Source organism: Oryzias melastigma, unplaced genomic scaffold, assembly GCF_002922805.2.
Source record: "Oryzias melastigma strain HK-1 unplaced genomic scaffold, ASM292280v2 sc00621, whole genome shotgun sequence".
In the NCBI taxonomy this organism is placed as follows: Eukaryota; Metazoa; Chordata; class Actinopteri; order Beloniformes; family Adrianichthyidae; genus Oryzias; species Oryzias melastigma.
Genome location: NW_023417213.1, coordinates 15,646 through 21,415, shown reverse-complemented (window position 1 = coordinate 21,415; position 5,770 = coordinate 15,646).

Below are 5,770 nucleotides of genomic sequence, written 5' to 3'. Positions count from 1 at the left end.
GCTGTAAAGTGTACTTCATGAAACACAAAAATGAGGTCCTCAGCATATTCAAGGAGTTTGAAAAGATCTTCTCAAATGAATGTGGAAGAAGAGTAATACGGTGAGTACACATCAAAAGAGTTTCAAGAATATTTGAAGACTCAAAGCATTCACCATGAGATGACTGTACCTCACTCACCTCAGCAAAATGGTGTTGCAGAAAAAAAAAAACTAAACACTGGTGGAAGCAGCGAGAAGGATGTTGTCACATGCTAAATTACCAAAGATGTACTGGGCAGAGGCTGTGGCAACTGCAGCGTACATACGGAACAGGCTGACCACATCTCTTTTGAAGAAAGAGACACCTTACCAGCGATGGTGTGGCAAAAAAACAGATCTCAGTCATATGAGAGTGTTTGGTTGTGTTGCTTATGCATATGTATCGTATGAAGAGAGAAGAAAACTTGACAAGAAAGCTGTTAAACTCAGGTTTGTGGGATATGCAAACAATGCAAAAGGCTATCGTCTGATGAAAAGAGAAGAAAGATCCTGATTCGTCGGGATGTGATTTTGAATGAATCAGACTTTGGCCAAAACCAGGAAGAAGAGGTCTTCTCTTCAGAAAACGAAGTAACCTTAAACACAGAGGTAAAAGAAACACAGGACAATGAGATAACTTTTGAGGACACTGCAAAAAGGGGAGAAAGAGTTCGGAAAGCACCAAAGAGATATGGATATGATGAGTTTAAAGTCAGACTTTAGTCAGACTTTAAAGTCAGAATTTTTCATGGGCTTTTTTCTTTTTTTTCAGTGGCCCTAATCCTCTTCCGTAGAACTAAAAGCTTTAGTGTGAAAAACTTAAATAGAGCGTTTTTTTCATAAAATGTGACTGCAATTTCAGTTTTACCATTGCAATGTCTTACTTTCTGATTTCTAAAGTAAACTACAATTACTAATATTACTAATATTTTAGCTATTTTATTAGATATTTTAAATAAATTCTCACATGATCATCAAAATAAACTGCAAATATTGAGTCTCATTGCATTTGCACTAAAAAGAACTGCCAAACAATTCTTAAAAATCTGTTTAAAAACACTGATTTGAAGACATTAACCTTTTTTTGTATTTGTGGCAAGCTGGATAAATATGACAGAAAAAAAGAGGCAAAGTACCAACATTTATGGTCCTACTTTACTGTTCAGACATGACACAACAGTGACAGCAAACATCTACAATGAAAAAAGAAAGAACCAGTTTGCAACTCGTTCTACAACAACATACCTTTAAAAAATGTCATTAACTAAAGTACAATTCAGTGGAGAACATTCGGATTCTGTGTCACGCAGGTTTCTACATCTCCTGTTTTGCACTTTTGTACATTGGTGTCATCTCACCAAAAAACAAGCAAATTTATTCTGATGAACCCAATAAAATATCATATGGTCAGATGGAAGCAACCAAAGGGTCATTTCTAATCATTTTCACTCAAATATTTTATTGTCAGAATATTATCACAGCAAATAGCAACACAGAAGAAAGGACTCAAACAGAAGACGACTTCAAATCCACAATGGAGTATTAGGGCCAACATAAAAAAGTAAAACTAAATAATTATGACCACAAAGTATCTTCAAAAAATGAGCATAAAGTTTTAAATTAATAAGGATATTTTTTTTATTTTTTATGAGAATAAAGTTATAACTTCATGAGGTATAAGTTGAAAATGAACAAGGTTAAAGTAAAAATACATGAGGATGTTTATTAAGAAAAATACCAACAGTTAAGAATCAACTTTTTGTTTCAGTATGAGAGATGTAGAGCACATTATAAGAAAGAACTTACAGGAAATTGGACCTCTTCAGAAGAAAAAGCCACATAGATTTTGGGGAAATGATGTCTTTTGAGGAAGAAGAAATGGTTGGAGTTGGCTTGCTGCTGGAATATTGCTGGTTACACCAACAAAAAAATAGGTTTGCGGTTTCCCAAGAGATACTCAGAATAGTGAGAGAGATTCTTGGCCAATAAAGGGGCTATACAGTGAAATTTCTACTTTTGGTCGTTTTACATGTGTTACACTGTTCATTCCTCTCTATAAAGAACCTCAAAGCAGTATTTTGATACATTCATGCATTTAAGAGTAAATCCTCTAAAAACCTGCGCTGTCTGCAGCAGCCCCTCCTATACCCACGAAAACGAGCGGGTGGTATCGTGCTGACGCCAGTACAATGTGAACCAAACCCCTCCAGGAAAAGTCTGCTCTGCCAGCACTGTCCCCAGTCTAACACCAACACTCAGTTTCTCAGCTGAGCTAGCGGTGATCAGAAAAAAAAAAAAAAAACTTTTTTTGATTCACAATACTGTATATTTTCCAGTTGTGTCCTGTCTTCTATAAATTCCAGAGCATACAGTTTTGGATGGATGTTTGTTAAAGATGATGGTCATTTAACAGGTAACTTCCTGAACAAACATCCAAAGCAGTTCTGCGTCCTTGTCTTATTCAGATATGCAAACTACTGATACTCTATCAACAGCTAAAATATGTAGAATAAAATTGCATCTATATCCGTTTGTCCCTTACATAACTTATACTGTAAAATTTCTAAATGGCTCTCCAGGTGTTTAACTGCAATCAGTGTCCTTCATCATATCTATTAAAGTAGGTGAAATTCTAGACAACACCAGAAAATAAAAGGAAAAAAGAAACTCAGCTATGATCATCACTTATGAAAACAAAACCAAAAAGATCAACGGCCCTACAAAGAGGCTAGCAGTGGCAGTGGCAGTGGCGGCACTGTTGCAGTGGCTTGTTTTGATACCAATAGATGCTTCCCATATGTTGAAATTCCCAATGGAGCATACACTCTTTGAAGCACAGCCTTTTTTGTTCATTTTTACTATTAAGAGCGATGCTGAAGAAAAAGAAGGATAAAATAAAATGTTATTTGATTTTCAATGTTAGATGTAATCATACTTTAATCTTTAAAACAAATAAAAGGCGCAGGTTACCTGTTGATGTAACACAGTGATCCTGGATCCCCTCACAGTTCACAGTTCTGTTGCAGTCATCTCCAACACAGCTGTAGCACTTAAAGACATTTGGAACAGGTTCGCTGGGTTCTGTGAACCGAACATCAGGAATTTCATGTTAAAAAAGTTGCATTTCCTCTAAAATGTTCTGGTCATTAAATTATTCTGTCAGCAGGGAAAAAGTTCACAGATTTATTCAAACCTTTTAAAGATATTTCTAAAAGTTTATTTTGACTAGGGGCGCCGCTAGAGATTTCGGGCCCCATGAAAAACTTTTTGCAGGCTGCCCTACGGTGGCCGGGAAGTGCAAAACAATAATACATTTACCTGAAACACTTTTACAATTTGACCAAAACACTTTCACAATTTTATAAAAACACTTTTACAATTTGACTGAAAACACTTTCACAATTTTATAGAAACACTTTTACAATTTGACCGAAAACTATTTGACCAAAACACTTTTACAAGTTTGACCAAAATACTTTTACAATTTTGACCAAAACACTTTTACAATTTTATAGAAACACTTTTACAACTTTGACCAAAACACTTTTACAATTTGAGCAAAATACTTTTACAAGTTTGACCAAAAACAATTTGAACAAAACACTTTTACAATTTTATAGAAACACTTTTACAACTTTGACCAAAACACTTTTACAACTTTGACCAAAATACTTTTACAACTTTGACCAAAAACAATTTGACCAAAACACTTTTACAATTTTATAGAAACACTTTCACAATTTTATAGAAACACTTTTACAATTTGACCGAAAACTATTTGACCAAAACACTTTTACAAGTTTGACCAAAACACTTTTACAATTTTGACCAAAACACTTTTACAATTTGAGCAAATTACTTTTACAAGTTTGACCAAAAACAATTTGACCAAAACACTTTTACAATTTTATAGAAACACTTTTACAACTTTGACCAAAACACTTTTACAATTTTGACCAAAACACTTTTACAATTTTATAGAAACACTTTTACGATTTGACCGAAACACTTTTACAAGTTTGATTAGTATTTTACCTGCTGATCAAGCCACTGAAGAGGGCAGATGCACAAAGCTGAGTTCCTGATTGGTAGATGTGACACGGCAACTTGTCATAATTCAGATATTTAAATTTTGGTTGTACTACGCCACTCTAATAAAATAGTTGCCAGACCACCCCATTCATCACTCAAATTGTACCATGGGACTTCAGATCACCTCACTTTGCATCTATACGGTTGACTTAACATTGAAACTGGCCGTCTCCGACACGTGAATTGCACTCAGTGTAAATGCACCTTTAGACTACAATAATCATTGACACTGGGCATTTCATTATGTTATTTATTGTATTTTATTGTTATTTATTTTCTGTTTTTTATTGTAATCTTTTGTTTATTTGAGCTATGGTGACAAATCTATGTCCCTGTCGTGGGATCATTTAAAGTTCTATCTTTACCTGCAACACCTAAACAATTATGAACAGAAACAAAGCAGGTTGTGAGGATGTTGCTGAATGTTGCTGAATGTTTTCCTCATTTTGTGTTTTTCATGACTGTTAAGNATCCATTTTATTACCATCATTTTTGATATATTCTTTGTTGTTTTAATGTATGGCATCATGTAAGAGTTCCAACCTTTAGTTTTAAGTGAGACTAAGTGCCCAGAACCTGTTTAAACATCAGGCTGTGAGGATGTTGCTGAATGTTTTCCTCATTTTGTGTTTTTCATGACTCAAGTGTAAATATTTAAATTATCTTATTGGAAGGCTCTTTTTCTTAACATTTTTTTTTGTTTGTTTTTTCTGTCTTGTTTCAGAATATATGATTTCTCATCATTTGCAGGTGTTCTTTTTCCTCCTGTGTTCTGATTGGCTGCAGAAATGTTTGCAGGAAGTGTGTCTGTGTATATAAGAGAGGCCTTCCTGATTTTTGGGGAACGAAAATAAATTTGATTTGCTCAGCAACAACAGTTGGAGGTTGACTGCTTCTTTGCTTTGCCTGAATTTCTCCCTACTTCTGCCTGGTCCACGCATAACAATGGTGTCAGAAGTGGGATATGGCAAACATGTTTGATAAGTTTGGTGCAGAACATCCAGCTCCATGACGAGAGGGAGACGTGGAAGAGGCCGAGGAGCAGGAACATCATCCTTTGCACAGATGGAGGATGAATCATCGTTGCCACATGAGGGAGCAACCATGGCTGGTGAAAAAATTGATCCTGTGGTGCGACCAAAGCAAACCATAGCCAGTGGTGCGAGTAGAGAACATTTTGACTCTGACATTCATGAAGAAATTAAAGAATTCATGCACCACACCAGGAGCAGAGAGGACCTGCTTTTTGAACATATTAATGAACTGAGAAAAAGCTTGCCAAGATTAAAACATGATCCCTGTGATGACCGTGACAATCCTGTCCAGAGTGATTTACTTCCTACAGCCACAGGTGCCTCACGTTCAGCTGCTCGCCAGTTGTCTTCTCCAACATCAGCAGTTCTGGCACGTGGTGTTCAGGCTGACAGGGACAGAGATGGTGTGCCACGTCTGTCAGGCCAACAGCATCCTCAATTTGAAAACCTGTGAGGGTCAAAATCAACAAATGTAAAACTGTGGCGTTACCTCTACGCTTTGGACTTCACACCCATCAGGCTATGCGGTTGTTGAGGATGTGGCCTGATTGCCACGTGTATATATATATATGATGACTTACCCGCCTTAAGTTAGTTGGCACATGAATGAATAAAGCTTCATGTTC